The sequence below is a fragment of the Megalopta genalis genome, unplaced genomic scaffold, assembly GCF_051020955.1.
Source record: "Megalopta genalis isolate 19385.01 unplaced genomic scaffold, iyMegGena1_principal scaffold0472, whole genome shotgun sequence".
Taxonomy (NCBI): Eukaryota; Metazoa; Arthropoda; class Insecta; order Hymenoptera; family Halictidae; genus Megalopta; species Megalopta genalis.
In genome coordinates, this window is record NW_027476541.1 from 13,534 (window position 1) to 33,456 (window position 19,923).

A 19,923-nucleotide genomic window follows, 5' to 3' on the forward strand; every position below is an offset into this window, starting at 1 on the left:
TTAGCTTCTTATCAATGCGAAGTAGAAGGCTGATCTTCGAATCCTTGCGAAACAAATGGTTTAGCTTCAAATACTTGTGATGTACATGAATAAGCTTCAACAGCATGCAAAACTAGCGAGTTAGCTTCAAATCCATGCGAAACACATGATTTAGCTTGAAATCAATGCGATTTAGAAGGCTTATCTTCGAATCCATGCGAAACAACTGGTTTAGCTTCAAATACCTGTGATATACATGATTTATCTTCAACTGCATGCGAAACAAACGAGATAGCTTTAAATCCATGCGAAACAGATGATTTAGATTAAAATCAATGCGAAGTAGAAGGCTTATTTTGAAATCCATGCGAATCAAATGGTTTAGCTTCAAATAATTGTGATATACATGATTTAGCTTCAACTGCATTACGAAACAAACTAGTTAGCTTAAAATTCAAGAGAAAAACATGATTCAGTTTCAAATAAAAGCGAAGTAGATGGCATTGCATCAAATCCATGCGAATCAAATGGTTTAGCTGCAAATACTTGTGATACACATGATTTAGCTTCAACTCCATGCGATACAAACGATTAGCTTCAAATGCATGCGAAACACATGATTTAGATTAAAATCAATGCGAAGTAGAAGGCTTATCTTCAAATCCATGCGAATCAAATGGTTGAGCTTCAAATACTTGGGATATACATGATTCAGCTTCAACTGCATGCGTAACAAATGAGTTAGCTTCATATCTATGCGAAACACATGATTTAGCTTCAAATTCATTCCAAACACATGGTTTAGCCTGATATTCGTGCGAAACAAATGGTTCAGCTTCAAATACTTGTGACATACATGATTTAGCTTCAACTGCATGTGAAACGAACGTGTTAGCTTCAAATCCATGCGAATCACATGATTCAGTTTCAAATAAAAGCGAAGTAGATGGCATAGCATCAAATCCATGCGAATCAAATGGTTTACCTTCAAATACTTGTGATATACATGATTTAGCTTCAACTGCATGCGATACAAACGATTAGCTTCAAATCCATGCGAAACATATGATTTAACTTCAAATCAATGCATGTAGAAGGCTGATCTTCGAATCCACGCGAAACAAATGGATTAGCTTCAAATACCTGTGATATACATGATTTATCTTCAACTGCATGCGAAAAAAACGAGATAGCTTTAAATCCATCCGAAACAGATGATTTAGATTAAAATCAATGCGAAGTAGAAGGCTTATTTTGAAATCCATGCGAATCAAATGGTTTAGCTTCAAATAATTGTGATATACATGATTTAGCTTCAGTTGCATGCGAAACAAACGAGTTAGCTTGAAATCCAAGCGAAACACATGATTTAGCTTCTTATCAATGCGAAGTAGAAGGCTGATCTTCGAATCCTTGCGAAACAAATGGTTTAACTTCAAATACTTGTGATGTACATGAATAAGCTTCAACAGCATGCAAAACTAGCGAGTTAGCTTCAAATCCATGCGAAACACATGATTTAGCTTGAAATCAATGCGATTTAGAAGGCTTATCTTCGAATCCATGCGAAACAACTGGTTTAGCTTCAAATACCTGTGATATACATGATTTATCTTCAACTGCATGCGAAACAAACGAGATAGCTTTAAATCCATGCGAAACAGATGATATAGATTAAAATCAATGCGAAGTAGAAGGCTTATTTTGAAATCCATGCGAATCAAATGGTTTAGCTTCAAATAATTGTGATATACTTGATTTAGCTTCAACTGCATTACGAAACAAACTAGTTAGCTTCAAATTCAAGAGAAACACATGATTCAGTTTCAAATAAAAGCGAAGTAGATGGCATTGCATCAAATCCATGCGAATCAAATGGTTTAGCTTCAAATACTTGTGATATACATGATTTAGTTTCAACAGCATGCAAAACTAACGAGTTAGCTTCAAATCCATGCGAAACACATGATTTAGCTTGAAATCAATGCGAAGTAGAAGGCTGATCTTCGAATCCTTGCGAAACAAATGGTTTAGCTTCAAATACTTGTGATATACATGAATAAGCTTCAACAGCATGCAAAATTAGCGAGTTAGCTTCAAATCTATGCGAAACATATGATTTAGCTTGACATCAATGCGATTTAGAAGGCTTATATTCGAATCCATGCGAAACAAATGGATTAGCTTCAAATACGTGTGATGTGCATGATTTAGCTTCAAATGCAAGCGAAACGAACGAGTTAGCTTCAAATCCATGCGAAACACATGATTTTGCTTCTTATCAATGCGAAGTAGAAGGCTGATCTTCGTATCCTTGCGAAACAAATGGTTTAGCTTCAAATACTTGTGATATACATGATTTAGCTTCAACAGCATGCAAAACTAACGAGTTAGCTTCAAATCCATGCCAATCACATGAGTTAACTTCTTATCAATGCGATTTAGAAGGCTTATATTCGAATCAATGCGAAACAAATGGTTTAGCTTCAAATACCTGTGATATACATGATTTATCTTCAACTGCATGCGAAAAAAACGAGATAGCTTTAAATCCATCCGAAACAGATGATTTAGATTAAAATCAATGCGAAGTAGAAGGCTTATTTTGAAATCCATGCGAATCAAATGGTTTAGCTTCAAATAATTGTGATATACATGATTTAGCTTCAGTTGCATGCGAAACAAACGAGTTAGCTTGAAATCCAAGCGAAACACATGATTTAGCTTCTTATCAATGCGAAGTAGAAGGCTGATCTTCGAATCCTTGCGAAACAAATGGTTTAACTTCAAATACTTGTGATGTACATGGATAAGCTTCAACAGCATGCAAAACTAGCGAGTTAGCTTCAAATCCATGCGAAACACATGATTTAGCTTGAAATCAATGCGATTTAGAAGGCTTATCTTCGAATCCATGCGTAACAACTGGTTTAGCTTCAAATACCTGTGATATACATGATTTATCTTCAACTGCATGCGAAACAAACGAGATAGCTTTAAATCCATGCGAAACAGATGATTTAGATTAAAATCAATGCGAAGTAGAAGGCTTATTTTGAAATCCATGCGAATCAAATGGTTTAGCTTCAAATAATTGTGATATACATGATTTAGCTTCAACTGCATTACGAAACGAACTAGTTAGCTTCAAATTCAAGAGAAACACATGATTCAGTTTCAAATAAAAGCGAAGTAGATGGCATAGCATCAAATCCATGCGAATCAAATGGTTTAGCTTCAAATACTTGTGATATACATGATTTAGCTTCAACTGCATGCGATACAAACGATTAGCTTCAAATCCATGCGAAACATATGATTTAACTTCAAATCAATGCGAAGTAGAAGGCTGATCTTCGAATCCACGCGAAACAAATGGATTAGCTTCAAATACTTGTGATGTGCATGATGTAGCTTCAAATGCAAGCGAAACGAACGAGTTAGCTTCAAATCCATGCGAAACACATGATTTTGCTTCTTATCAATGCGAAGTAGAAGGCTGATCTTCGTATCCTTGCGAAACAAATGGTTTAGCTTCAAATACTTGTGATATACATGATTTAGCTTCAACAGCATGCAAAACTAACGAGTTAGCTTCAAATCCATGCGAATCACATGAGTTAACTTCTTATCAATGCGATTTAGAAGGCTTATATTCGAATCAATGCGAAACAAATGGTTTAGCTTCAAATACCTGTGATATACATGATTTATCTTCAACTGCATGCGAAAAAAACGAGATAGCTTTAAATCCATCCGAAACAGATGATTTAGATTAAAATCAATGCGAAGTAGAAGGCTTATTTTGAAATCCATGCGAATCAAATGGTTTAGCTTCAAATAATTGTGATATACATGATTTAGCTTCAGTTGCATGCGAAACAAACGAGTTAGCTTGAAATCCAAGCGAAACACATGATTTAGCTTCTTATCAATGCGAAGTAGAAGGCTGATCTTCGAATCCTTGCGAAACAAATGGTTTAACTTCAAATACTTGTGATGTACATGAATAAGCTTCAACAGCATGCAAAACTAGCGAGTTAGCTTCAAATCCATGCGAAACACATGATTTAGCTTGAAATCAATGCGATTTAGAAGGCTTATCTTCGAATCCATGCGAAACAACTGGTTTAGCTTCAAATACCTGTGATATACATGATTTATCTTCAACTGCATGCGAAACAAACGAGATAGCTTTCAATCCATGCGAAACAGATGATTTAGATTAAAATCAATGCGAAGTAGAAGGCTTATTTTGAAATCCATGCGAATCAAATGGTTTAGCTTCAAATAATTGTGATATACATGATTTAGCTTCAACTGCATTACGAAACGAACTAGTTAGCTTCAAATTCAAGAGAAACACATGATTCAGTTTCAAATAAAAGCGAAGTAGATGGCATAGCATCAAATCCATGCGAATCAAATGGTTTAGCTTCAAATACTTGTGATATACATGATTTAGCTTCAACTGCATGCGATACAAACGATTAGCTTCAAATCCATGCGAAACATATGATTTAACTTCAAATCAATGCGAAGTAGAAGGCTGATCTTCGAATCCACGCGAAACAAATGGATTAGCTTCAAATACTTGTGATATACATGATTTATCTTCAACTGCATGCGAAACAAACGAGATAGCTTTAAATCCATGCGAAACAGATGATTTAGATTAAAATCAATGCGAAGTAGAAGGCTTATTTTGAAATCCATGCGAATCAAATGGTTTAGCTTCAAATAATTGTGATATACATGATTTAGCTTCAATTGCATGCGAAACAAACGAGTTAGCTTCAAATCCATTCGAAACACATGATTTAGCTTCAAATCAATGCGAAGTAGAAGGCTTATCTTCAAATCCATGCGAAACAAGTGGTTCAGCTTCAAATACTTGTGATGTGCATGATTTAGCTTCAAATGCAAGCGAAACGAACGAGTTAGCTTCAAATCCATGCGAAACACATGATTTTGCTTCTTATCAATGCGAAGTAGAAGGCTGATCTTCGAATCCTTGCGAAACAAATGGTTTAGCTTCAAATACTTGTGATGTACATGAATAAGCTTCAACAGCATGCAAAACTAGCGAGTTAGCTTCAAATCCATGCGAAACACATGATTTAGCTTGAAATCAATGCGATTTAGAAGGCTTATCTACGAATCCATGCGAAACAACTGGTTTAGCTTCAAATACCTGTGATATACATGATTTATCTTCAACTGCATGCGAAACAAACGAGATAGCTTTAAATCCATGCGAAACAGATGATATAGATTAAAATCAATGCGAAGTAGAAGGCTTATTTTGAAATCCATGCGAATCAAATGGTTTAGCTTCAAATAATTGTGATATACTTGATTTAGCTTCAACTGCATTACGAAACAAACTAGTTAGCTTCAAATTCAAGAGAAACACATGATTCAGTTTCAAATAAAAGCGAAGTAGATGGCATTGCATCAAATCCATGCGAATCAAATGGTTTAGCTTCAAATACTTGTGATATACATGATTTAGTTTCAACAGCATGCAAAACTAACGAGTTAGCTTCAAATCCATGCGAAACACATGATTTAGCTTGAAATCAATGCGAAGTAGAAGGCTGATCTTCGAATCCTTGCGAAACAAATGGTTTAGCTTCAAATACTTGTGATATACATGAATAAGCTTCAACAGCATGCAAAATTAGCGAGTTAGCTTCAAATCTATGCGAAACATATGATTTAGCTTGACATCAATGCGATTTAGAAGGCTTATATTCGAATCCATGCGAAACAAATGGTTTAGCTTCAAATACCTGTGATATACATGATTTATCTTCAACTGCATGCGAAAAAAATGAGATAGCTTTAAATCCATCCGAAACAGATGATTTAGATTAAAATCAATGCGAAGTAGAAGGCTTATTTTGAAATCCATGCGAATCAAATGGTTTAGCTTCAAATAATTGTGATATACTTGATTTAGCTTCAACTGCATTACGAAACAAACTAGTTAGCTTGAAATACAAGCGAAACACATGATTTAGCTTCATATCAATGCGAAGTAGAAGGCTGATCTTCGAATCCTTGCGAAACAAATGGTTTAGCTTCAAATACTTGTGATGTTCATGAATAAGCTTCAACAGCATGCAAAACTAGCGAGTTAGCTTCAAATCCATGCGAAACACATGATTTAACTTCAAATCAATGCGAAGTAGAAGGCTGATCTTCGAATCCACGCGAAACAAATGGATTAGCTTCAAATACTTGTGATATACATGATTTATCTTCAACTGCATGCGAAACAAACGAGATAGCTTTAAATCCATCCGAAACAGATGATTTAGATTAAACTCAATGCGAAGTAGAAGGCTTATTTTGAAATCCATGCGAATCAAATGGTTAAGCTTCAAATAATTGTGATATACATGATTTAGCTTCAATTGCATGCGAAACAAACGAGTTAGCTTGAAATCCAAGCGAAACACATGATTTAGCTTCAAATTCATTCCAAACACATGGTTTAGCCTGATATTCGTGCGAAACAAATGGTTCAGCTTCAAATACTTGTGACATACATGATTTAGCTTCAACTGCATGTGAAACGAACGTGTTAGCTTCAAATTCAAGAGAAACACATGATTCAGTTTCAAATAAAAGCGAAGTAGATGGCATAGCACCAAATCCATGCGAATCAAATGGTTTAGCTTCAAATACTTGTGATATACATGATTTAGCTTCAACTGCATGCGATACAAACGATTAGCTTCAAATCCATGCGAAACATATGATTTAACTTCAAATCAATGCGAAATAGAAGGCTGATCTTCGAATCCTTGCGAAACAAATGGTTCAGCTTCAAATACTTGTGACATACATGATTTAGCTTCAACTGCATGTGAAACGAACGTGTTAGCTTCAAATTCAAGAGAAACACATGATTCAGTTTCAAATAAAAGCGAAGTAGATGACATAGCATCAAATCTATGCGAATCAAATGGTTTAGCTTCAAATACTTGTGATATACATGATTTAGCTTCAACTGCATGCGATACAAACGATTAGCTTCAAATCCATGCGAAACATATGATTTAACTTCAAATCAATGCGAAGTAGAAGGCTGATCTTCGAATCCACGCGAAACAAATGGATTAGCTTCAAATACTTGTGATATACATGATTTATCTTCAACTGCATGCGAAACAAACGAGATAGCTTTAAATCCATCCGAAACAGATGATTTAGATTAAAATCTATGCGAAGTAGAAGGCTTATTTTGAAATCCATGCGAATCAAATGGTTTAGCTTCAAATAATTGTGATATACATGATTTAGCTTGAATTGCATGCGAAACAAACGAGTTAGCTTGAAATCCAAGCGAAACACATGATTTAGCTTCAAATCAATGCGAAGTAGAAGGCTTATCTTCAAATCCATGCGAAACAAGTGGTTCAGCTTCAAATACTTGTGGTGTGCACGATTTAGCTTCAAATGCAAGCGAAACGAACGAGTTAGCTTCAAATCCATGCGAAACACATGATTTTGCTTCTTATCAATGCGAAGTAGAAGGCTGATCTTCGTATCCTTGCGAAACAAATGGTTTAGCTTCAAATACTTGTGATATACATGATTTAGCTTCAACAGCATGCAAAACTAACGAGTTAGCTTCAAATCCATGCGAAACACATGAGTTAGCTTCTTATCAATGCGAAGTAGAAGGCTGATCTTCGAATCCTTGCGAAACAAATGGTTTAGCTTCAAATACTTGTGATATACATGAATAAGCTTTAACAGCATGCAAAATTAGCGAGTTAGCTTCAAATCTATGCGAAACATATGATTTAGCTTGACATCAATGCGATTTAGAAGGCTTATATTCGAATCCATGCGAAACAAATGGTTTAGCTTCAAATACCTGTGATATACATGATTTTTCTTCAACTGCATGCGAAACAAACGAGATAGCTTTAAATCCATGCGAAACAGGTGATTTAGATTAAATTCAATGCGAAGTAGAAGGCTTATTTTGAAATCCATGCGAATCAAATGGTTTAGCTTCAAATAATTGTGATATACATGATTTAGCTTCAACTGCATGCGATACAAACGATTAGCTTCAAATCCATGCGAAACATATGATTTAACTTCAAATCAATGCGAAATAGAAGGCTGATCTTCGAATCCTTGCGAAACAAATGGTTCAGCTTCAAATACTTGTGACATACATGATTTAGCTTCAACTGCATGTGAAACGAACGTGTTAGCTTCAAATTCAAGAGAAACACATGATTCAGTTTCAAATAAAAGCGAAGTAGATGGCATAGCATCAAATCCATGCGAATCAAATGGTTTAGCTTCAAATACTTGTGATATACATGATTTAGCTTCAACTGCATGCGATACAAACGATTAGCTTCAAATCCATGCGAAACATATGATTTAACTTCAAATCAATGCGAAGTAGAAGGCTGATCTTCGAATCCACGCGAAACAAATGGATTAGCTTCAAATACTTGTGATATACATGATTTATCTTCAACTGCATGCGAAACAAACGAGATAGCTTTAAATCCATGCGAAACAGATGATTTAGATTAAAATCAATGCGAAGTAGAAGGCTTATTTTGAAATCCATGCGAATCAAATGGTTTAGCTTCAAATAATTGTGATATACATGATTTAGTTTCAACTGCATTACGAAACAAACTAGTTAGCTTCAAATTCAAGAGAAACACATGATTCAGTTTCAAATAAAAGCGAAGTAGATGGCATTGCATCAAATCCATGCGAATCAAATGGTTTAGCTTCAAATACTTGTGATATACATGATTTAGTTTGAACAGCATGCAAAACTAACGAGTTAGCTTCAAATCCATGCGAAACACATGATTTAGCTTGAAATCAATGCGAAGTAGAAGGCTGATCTTCGAATCCTTGCGAAACAAATGGTTTAGCTTCAAATACTTGTGATATACATGAATAAGCTTCAACAGCATGCAAAATTAGCGAGTTAGCTTCAAATCTATGCGAAACATATGATTTAGCTTGACATCAATGCGATTTAGAAGGCTTATATTCGAATCCATGCGAAACAAATGGTTTAGCTTCAAATACCTGTGATATACATGATTTATCTTCAACTGCATGCGAAAAAAACAAGATAGCTTTAAAACCATCCGAAACAGATGATTTAGATTAAAATCAATGCGAAGTAGAAGGCTTATTTTGAAATCCATGCGAATCAAATGGTTTAGCTTCAAATAATTGTGATATACATGATTTAGCTTCAATTGCATGCGAAACAAACGAGTTAGCTTCAAATCCATTCGAAACACATGATTTAGCTTCAAATCAATGCGAAGTAGAAGGCTTATCTTCAAATCCATGCGAAACAAGTGGTTCAGCTTCAAATATTAGGTTGGTGCGTATGAAATGTCGGATTCTTAAGTGATTGTATAAAACTGCATATCTTTCTTCAAAAGCTGTTTATTCAATCAAAGTATGCTCCATTCGCTTCAATACACTTCTCCCAACGAGATTTTAAAGCGTAGATGCCTGTCTTAAAAAAATTTTGGTCTTTAGAATTAATAAACTCTGATATCGAGTTTTTTAGACTGTCTTCATTTTCATAGTGTTTGCCCCTTAAAAACAGCTCTAAATGCTTGAAAAAATGAAAATCGGTCGGCGAGAGATCCGGTAAATATGGTGGATGCTGCAAAACTTCATATTCCAGTTCGTTCAGTTTCGCAATTGTTTTGTGCGATGTATGCGGCCGAGCGTTGTCATGGAGCAGTAGCGGGCCATGCCGATTCACAAGCGATGGGCGTACAATTTTTAACTTATCGTGCATCTCATCAATGTACTGGCAGTACTTTTCGGCCGTAATTGTCTCCCCAGGTCGAAGGAACGAATAATGGATTACCCCAGCCGCGTTCCACCAAGCTGTGAACAAAATCTTCCGTGGATGAAGCGATAGCCTTGGAGTATGGGCACAAACCTCATCCTTGTCAAGCCACCGAGCACACCTCTTTCTATTGTCATAAAGAACCCATTTTTCGTCACACGTAATGATCCGATCGAAAAATGGCTCTCGGTGAAATCGGGTTAGCAATGATGAGCATACGTTTAACCGATCCAGCTTATTTCGCTCTGTCAGTGCGTGTGGTACCCACTTGTCCATCTTCTTAACCTTGCCAATCTCAGAAAGGTGTCTCAATATCGTTGTATGGTCAACTTTCATCCTGATAGCAAGTTCCCTCGTGGATAGGGCTGGATCCGCTTCCACTAGAGCCTTCAGGTCATCATTCTTCACAGACGTTTTGGGTCTTCCGCGCGGCTCATTTTGCAGTGAAAAATCGCCAGTCCGAAATTTTTCGAACCAACGCTGCACTTTCCGATCGTTAACCGTATTCTCCCCAAACGCTTGGTTTATGTTGCGTGCAGCTTTTGCAGCACTATTACCAAGTTTGTACTCATATAAGAAAATGACGCGAATGTCGGCAGAATTCATATCGGCAATAAACTTAAAAGAAATAACAAAAGGGAAGACCTTCGAGAAAACCTATTTTGCTGAAATGAGTCTCTGGCAATGGACAATACGACTATGAATGAGGTTATGTCAAAGACAAAAGTATAACGAAAACAGGGAGACAAACGTCCGCATGTAAAGAGAATCCGACATTTCATACGCACCAACCAAATACTTGTGATGTGCATGATTTAGCTTCAAATGCAAGCGAAACGAACGAGTTAGCTTCAAATCCATGCGAAACACATGATTTTGCTTCTTATCAATGCGAAGTAGAAGGCTGATCTTCGAATCCTTGCGAAACAAATGGTTTAGCTTCAAATACTTGTGATGTACATGAATAAGCTTCAACAGCATGCAAAACTAGCGAGTTAGCTTCAAATCCATGCGAAACACATGATTTAGCTTGAAATCAATGCGATTTAGAAGGCTTATCTACGAATCCATGCGAAACAACTGGTTTAGCTTCAAATACCTGTGATATACATGATTTATCTTCAACTGCATGCGAAACAAACGAGATAGCTTTAAATCCATGCGAAACAGATGATTTAGATTAAAATCAATGCGAAGTAGAAGGCTTATTTTGAAATCCATGCGAATCAAATGGTTTAGCTTCAAATAATTGTGATATACATGATTTAGCTTCAACTGCACTACGAAACAAACTAGTTAGCTTCAAATTCAAGAGAAACACATGATTCAGTTTCAAATAAAAGCGAAGTAGATGGCATTGCATCAAATCCATGCGAATCAAATGGTTTAGCTGCAAATACTTGTGATATACATGATTTAGCTTCAACTCCATGCGATACAAACGATTAGCTTCAAATGCATGCGAAACACATGATTTAGATTAAAATCAATGCGAAGTAGAAGGCTTATCTTCAAATCCATGCGAATCAAATGGTTGAGCTTCAAATACTTGGGATATACATGAATAAGCTTCAACAGCATGCAAAATTAGCGAGTTAGCTTCAAATCTATGCGAAACATATGATTTAGCTTGACATCAATGCGATTTAGAAGGCTTATATTCGAATCCATGCGAAACAAATGGTTTAGCTTCAAATACCTGTGATATACATGATTTATCTTGAACTGCATGCGAAAAAAATGAGATAGCTTTAAATCCATCCGAAACAGATGATTTAGATTAAAATCAATGCGAAGTAGAAGGCTTATTTTGAAATCCATGCGAATCAAATGGTTTAGCTTCAAATAATTGTGATATACATGATTTAGCTTCAATTGCATGCGAAACAAACGAGTTAGCTTGAAATCCAAGCGAAACACATGATTTAGCTTCTTATCAATGCGAAGTAGAAGGCTGATCTTCGAATCCTTGCGAAACAAATGGTTTAGCTTCAAATACTTGTGATGTTCATGAATAAGCTTCAACAGCATGCAAAACTAGCGAGTTAGCTTCAAATCCATGCGAAACACATGATTTAACTTCAAATCAATGCGAAGTAGAAGGCTGATCTTCGAATCCACGCGAAACAAATGGATTAGCTTCAAATACTTGTGATATACATGATTTATCTTCAACTGCATGCGAAACAAACGAGATAGCTTTAAATCCATCCGAAACAGATGATTTAGATTAAACTCAATGCGAAGTAGAAGGCTTATTTTGAAATCCATGCGAATCAAATGGTTTAGCTTCAAATAATTGTGATATACATGATTTAGCTTCAACTGCATTACGAAACAAACTAGTTAGCTTCAAATTCAAGAGAAACACATGATTCAGTTTCAAATAAAAGCGAAGTAGATGGCATTGCATCAAATCCATGCGAATCAAATGGTTTAGCTGCAAATACTTGTGATATACATGATTTAGCTTCAACTCCATGCGATACAAACGATTAGCTTCAAATGCATGCGAAACACATGATTTAGATTAAAATCAATGCGAAGTAGAAGGCTTATCTTCAAATCCATGCGAATCAAATGGTTGAGCTTCAAATACTTGGGATATACATGATTCAGCTTCAACTGCATGCGTAACAAATGAGTTAGCTTCAAATCTATGCGAAACACATGATTTAGCTTCAAATTCATTCCAAACACATGGTTTAGCCTGATATTCGTGCGAAACAAATGGTTCAGCTTCAAACACTTGTGACATACATGATTTAGCTTCAACTGCATGTGAAACGAACGTGTTAGCTTCAAATTCAAGAGAAACACATGATTCAGTTTCAAATAAAAGCGAAGTAGATGGCATAGCATCAAATCCATGCGAATCAAATGGTTTAGCTTCAAATACTTGTGATGTGCATGATTTAGCTTCAAATGCAAGCGAAACGAACGAGTTAGCTTCAAATCCATGCGAAACACATGATTTTGCTTCTTATCAATGCGAAGTAGAAGGCTGATCTTCGAATCCTTGCGAAACAAATGGTTTAGCTTCAAATACTTGTGATGTACATGAATAAGCTTCAACAGCATGCAAAACTAGCGAGTTAGCTTCAAATCCATGCGAAACACATGATTTAGCTTGAAATCAATGCGATTTAGAAGGCTTATCTACGAATCCATGCGAAACAACTGGTTTAGCTTCAAATACCTGTGATATACATGATTTATCTTCAACTGCATGCGAAACAAACGAGATAGCTTTAAATCCATGCGAAACAGATGATTTAGATTAAAATCAATGCGAAGTAGAAGGCTTATTTTGAAATCCATGCGAATCAAATGGTTTAGCTTCAAATAATTGTGATATACATGATTTAGTTTCAACTGCATTACGAAACAAACTAGTTAGCTTCAAATTCAAGAGAAACACATGATTCAGTTTCAAATAAAAGCGAAGTAGATGGCATTGCATCAAATCCATGCGAATCAAATGGTTTAGCTTCAAATACTTGTGATATACATGATTTAGTTTCAACAGCATGCAAAACTAACGAGTTAGCTTCAAATCCATGCGAAACACATGATTTAGCTTGAAATCAATGCGAAGTAGAAGGCTGATCTTCGAATCCTTGCGAAACAAATGGTTTAGCTTCAAATACTTGTGATATACATGAATAAGCTTCAACAGCATGCAAAATTAGCGAGTTAGCTTCAAATCTATGCGAAACATATGATTTAGCTTGACATCAATGCGATTTAGAAGGCTTATATTCGAATCCATGCGAAACAAATGGTTTAGCTTCAAATACCTGTGATATACATGATTTATCTTCAACTGCATGCGAAAAAAACAAGATAGCTTTAAATCCATCCGAAACAGATGATTTAGATTAAAATCAATGCGAAGTAGAAGGCTTATTTTGAAATCCATGCGAATCAAATGGTTTAGCTTCAAATAATTGTGATATACATGATTTGGCTTCAATTGCATGCGAAACAAACGAGTTAGCTTGAAATCCAAGCGAAACACATGATTTAGCTTCAAATTCATTCCAAACACATGGTTTAGCCTGATATTCGTGCGAAACAAATGGTTCAGCTTCAAATACTTGTGACATACATGATTTAGCTTCAACTGCATGTGAAACGAACGTGTTAGCTTCAAATTCAAGAGAAACACATGATTCAGTTTCAAATAAAAGCGAAGTAGATGGCATAGCACCAAATCCATGCGAATCAAATGGTTTAGCTTCAAATACTTGTGATATACATGATTTAGCTTCAACTGCATGCGATACAAACGATTAGCTTCAAATCCATGCGAAACATATGATTTAACTTCAAATCAATGCGAAATAGAAGGCTGATCTTCGAATCCTTGCGAAACAAATGGTTCAGCTTCAAATACTTGTGACATACATGATTTAGCTTCAACTGCATGTGAAACGAACGTGTTAGCTTCAAATTCAAGAGAAACACATGATTCAGTTTCAAATAAAAGCGAAGTAGATGGCATAGCATCAAATCTATGCGAATCAAATGGTTTAGCTTCAAATACTTGTGATATACATGATTTAGCTTCAACTGCATGCGATACAAACGATTAGCTTCAAATCCATGCGAAACATATGATTTAACTTCAAATCAATGCGAAGTAGAAGGCTGATCTTCGTATCCTTGCGAAACAAATGGTTTAGCTTCAAATACTTGTGATATACATGATTTAGCTTCAACAGCATGCAAAACTAACGAGTTAGCTTCAAATCCATGCGAAACACATGAGTTAGCTTCTTATCAATGCGAAGTAGAAGGCTGATCTTCGAATCCTTGCGAAACAAATGGTTTAGCTTCAAATACTTGTGATATACATGAATAAGCTTTAACAGCATGCAAAATTAGCGAGTTAGCTTCAAATCTATGCGAAACATATGATTTAGCTTGACATCAATGCGATTTAGAAGGCTTATATTCGAATCCATGCGAAACAAATGGTTTAGCTTCAAATACCTGTGATATACATGATTTTTCTTCAACTGCATGCGAAACAAACGAGATAGCTTTAAATCCATGCGAAACAGATGATTTAGATTAAAATCAATGCGAAGTAGAAGGCTTATTTTGAAATCCATGCGAATCAAATGGTTTAGCTTCAAATAATTGTGATATACATGATTTAGCTTCAACTGCATTACGAAACAAACTAGTTAGTTTCAAATCCACGCGAAACACATGATTTAGCTTCTAATCAATGCGAAGTAGAACGCTTATCTTCAAATCCATGCGAAACAAGTGGTTCATATTCAAATACTTGTGATGTGCATGATTTAGCTTCAAATGCAAGCGAAACAAACGAGATAGATTTAAATCCATGCGAAACAGATGATTTAGATTAAAATCAATGCGAAGTAGAAGGCTTATTTTGAAATCCATGCGAATCAAATGGTTTAGCTTCAAATAATTGTGATGTGCATGATTTAGTTTCAAATGCAAGGGAAACGAACGAGTTAGCTTCAAATCCATGCGAAACACATGATTTAGCTTCAAATCAATGCGAAGTAGAAGGCTTACCTTCAAATCCATGCGAATCAAATGGTTTAGCTTTAAATCAATACAAGGTAGATGGCTGATCTTCGAAGCCATGCGAAACAAATGGTTTAGCTTCAAATACTAGTTTGATACATTATTTAGCTTCAATTGCATGCGAAACAAACGAGTTAGCTTGAAATCCAAGCGAAACACATGATTTAGCTTCAAATCAATGCGAAGTAGAAGGCTTATTTTGAAATCCATGCGAGTCAAATGGTTTAGCTTCAAATAATTGTGATATAAAGGATTTAGCTTCAACTGCATGCGATACAAACGATTAGCTTCAAATCCATGCGAAACATATGATTTAACTTCAAATCAATGCGAAGTAGAATGCTGATCTTCGAATCCACGCGATACAAATGGATTAGCTTCAAATACTTGTGATATACATGATTTATCTTCAACTGCATGCGAAACAAACGAGATAGCTTTAAATCCATCCGAAACAGATGATTTAGATTAAAATCAATGCGAAGTAGAAGGCTTATTTTGAAATCCATGCGAAACAAATGGTTCAGCTCCAAATACTTGTGATATACATGATTTAGCTTCAACTGCATGGGAAACAAACGAGTTAGCTTCAAATCCAAGCGAAAAACATGAGTTAGCATCAAGTCAACACGAAGTTGAAGGCTTAGCTTCAAATCCATGCGAAACACCCGATTTAGCATCAAATCAATGCGAAGTAGAAGGCTTAGCTTAAAATCCATGCGTAGCAAATGGTTTAGCTTCACATACTTGTGATACACATGATTTAGCTTCAACTGCATGCGAAACGAACGAGTTAGTTTGAAATCCAAGCGAAACACATGATTTAGCTTCAAATCAATTCGAAGTAGAAGGGTTATCTTCGAATCCATGCGAAACAAATGGTTTAGCTTCAAACACCTGTGATATACATGATTCAGCTTGAACTGCATGCGTAACAAATGAGTTAGCTTCAAATCTATGCGAAACGCATGATTTAGCTTCAAATTCATTCCAAACACATGGTTTAGCCTGATATTCGTGCGAAACAAATGGTTCAGCTTCAAATACTTGTGACATACATGATTTAGCTTCAACTGCATGTGAAACGAACGTGTTAGCTTCAAATTCAAGAGAAACACATGATTCAGTTTCAAATAAAAGCGAAGTATATGGCATAGCATCAAATCCATGCGAATCAAATGGTTTAGCTTCAAATACTTGTTTGATACATGATCCATCTTCAATTGCATGCGAAACAAACGAGTTAGCTTGAAATCCAAGCGAAACACATGATTTAGCTTCAAATCAATGCGAAGTAGAAGGCTTATTTTGAAATCCATGCGAATCAACTGGTTTATCTTCAAATAACTGTGATATACATGATTTAGCTTCAACAGCATGAAAACTAACGAGTTAGATTCAAATCCATGAGAAACACATGATTTTGCTTCAAATCAATGCGAAGTAGAAGGCTTATCTTCAAATCCATGCGAATCAAATGGTTTAGCTTCAAATAATTGTGATATGCATGATTTATCTTCAACTGCATGCGAAACAAACGAGATAGCTTTAAATCCATGCGAAACAGATGATTTAGATTAAAATCAATGCGACGTAGAATGCTTATTCTGAAATCCATGCGAATCAAATGGTTTAGCTTCATATAATTGTGATATACATGATTTATCTTCAACTGCATGCGATACAAACGAGTTAGCTTCAAATCCATGCGAAACATATGATTTAGCTTTAAATCAATAAGAGGTAGATGGCTGATCTTCGAAGCCATGCGAAACAAATGGTTTAGCTTCATATACTTGTTTGATACATTATCTACCTTCAATTACATGCGAAACAAACGAGTTAGCTTGAAATGCAAGCGAAACACATGATTTAGCATCAAATCAATGCAAAGTAGAAGGCTTATTTTGAAATCCATGCGAATCAACTGGTTTAGCTTCAAATAACTGTGATATACATGATTTAGCTTCAACAGCATGAAAACTAACGAGTTAGATTCAAATCCATGCGAAACACATGATTTTGCTTCAAATCAATGCGAAGTAGAGGGCTTATCTTCAAATCCATGCGAATCAAATGGTTTAGCTTCAAATAATTGTGATATGCATGATTTATCTTCAACTGCATGCGAAACAAACGAGATAGTTTTAATCCATGCGAAACAGATGATTTAGATTAAAATCAATGCGAAGTAGAAGGCTTATTCTGAAATCCATGCGAATCAAATGGTTTAGCTTCATATAATTGTGATATACATGATTTAGCTTCAACTACATGCGATACAAACGAGTTAGCTTCAAATCCGTGCGAAACACATGATTTAGCTTTAAATCAATACGAGGTAGATGGCTGATCTTCGAAGCCATGCGAAACAAATGGTTTAGCTACAAATACTTGTTTGATACATTATCTAGCTTCAATTACATGCGAAACAAACGAGTTAGCTTGAAATGCAGGCGAAACACATGATTTAGCAACAAATCAATGCAAAGTAGAAGGCTTATTTTGAAATCCATGCGAGTCAAATGGTTTAGCTTCAAATAATTGTGATATACATGATTTAGCTTCAACTGCATGCGATACAAACGATTAGCTTCAAATCCATGCGAAACATATGATTCAACTTCAAATCAATGCGAAGTAGAAGGCTGATCTTCGACTCCACGCGATACAAATGGATTAGCTTCAAATACTTGTGATATACATGATTTATCTTCAACTGCATGCGAAACAAACGAGATAGCTTTAAATCCATCCGAAACAGATGATTTAGATTAAAATCAATGCGAAGTAGAAGGCTTATTTTGAAATCCATGCGAAACAAATGGTTCTGCTCCAAATACTTGTGATATACATGATTTAGCTTCAACTGCATGCGAAACAAACGAGTTAGCTTCTAATCTATGCGAAACGCATGATTTAGCTTCAAATTCATTCCAAACACATGGTTTAGCCTGATATTCGTGCGAAACAAATGGTTCAGCTTCAAATACTTGTGACATACATGATTTAGCTTCAACTGCATGTGAAACGAACGTGTTAGCTTCAAATTCAAGAGAAACACATGATTCAGTTTCAAATAAAAGCGAAGTAGATGGCATAGCATCAAATCCATGCGAATCAAATGGTTTAGCTTCAAATACTTGTTTGATACATGATCTATCTTCAATTGCATGCGAAACAAACGAGTTAGCTTGAAATCCAAGCGAAACACATGATTTAGCTTCAAATCAATGCGAAGTAGAAGGCTTATTTTGAAATCCATGCGAATCAACTGGTTTATCTTCAAATAACTGTGATATACATGATTTAGCTTCAACAGCATGAAAACTAACGAGTTAGATTCAAATCCATGCGAAACACATGATTTTGCTTCAAATCAATGCGAAGTAGAAGGCTTATCTTCAAATCCATGCGAATCAAATGGTTTAGCTTCAAATAATTGTGATATGCATGATTTATCTTCAACTGCATGCGAAACAAACGAGATAGCTTTAAATCCATCCGAAACAGATGATTTAGATTAAAATCAATGCGAAGTAGAAGGCTTATTTTGAAATCCATGCGAAACAAATGGTTCAGCTCCAAATACTTGTGATATACATGATTTAGCTTCAACTGCATGCGAAACAAACGAGTTAGCTTCAAATCTAAGCGAAAAACATGAGTTAGCATCAAGTCAACACGAAGTTGAAGGCTTAGCTTCAAATCCATGCGAAACACCCGATTTAGCATCAAATCAATGCGAAGTAGAAGGCTTAGCTTAAAATCCATGCGTAGCAAATGGTTTAGCTTCACATACTTGTGATATACATGATTTAGCTTCAACTGCATGCGAAACGAACGAGTTAGTTTGAAATCCAAGCGAAACACATGATCTAGCTTCAAATCAATTCGAAGTAGAAGGGTTATCTTCGAATCCATGCGAAACAAATGGTTTAGCTTCAAACACCTGTGATATACATGATTCAGCTTCAACTGCATGCGTAACAAATGAGTTAGCTTCAAATCTATGCGAAACGCATGATTTAGCTTCAAATTCATTCCAAACACATGGTTTAGCCTGATATTCGTGCGAAACAAATGGTTCAGCTTCAAATACTTGTGACATACATGATTTAGCTTCAACTGCATGTGAAACGAACGTGTTAGCTTCAAATTCAAGAGAAACACATGATTCAGTTTCAAATAAAGGCGAAGTAGATGGCATAGCATCAAATCCATGCGAATCAAATGGTTTAGCTTCAAATACTTGTTTGATACATGATCTATCTTCTATTGCATGCGAAACAAACGAGTTAGCTTGAAATCCAAGCGAAACACATGATTTAGCTTCAAATCAATGCGAAGTAGAAGGCTTATTTTGAAATCCATGCGAATCAACTGGTTTATCTTCAAATAACTGTGATATACATGATTTAGCTTCAACAGCATGAAAACTAACGAGTTAGATTCAAATCCATGCGAAACACATGATTTTGCTTCAAATC

General features: G+C 35.6%; 1 pseudogene; it reads right to left on the reverse strand.

The window, feature by feature from the left end:
* Nucleotides 1-9,428: 9,428 nt before the first annotated feature.
* Nucleotides 9,429-10,631, reverse strand: LOC143263341 (histone-lysine N-methyltransferase SETMAR pseudogene; annotated as a pseudogene).
* Between the last annotated feature and the right edge of the window lie 9,292 nt (nt 10,632-19,923).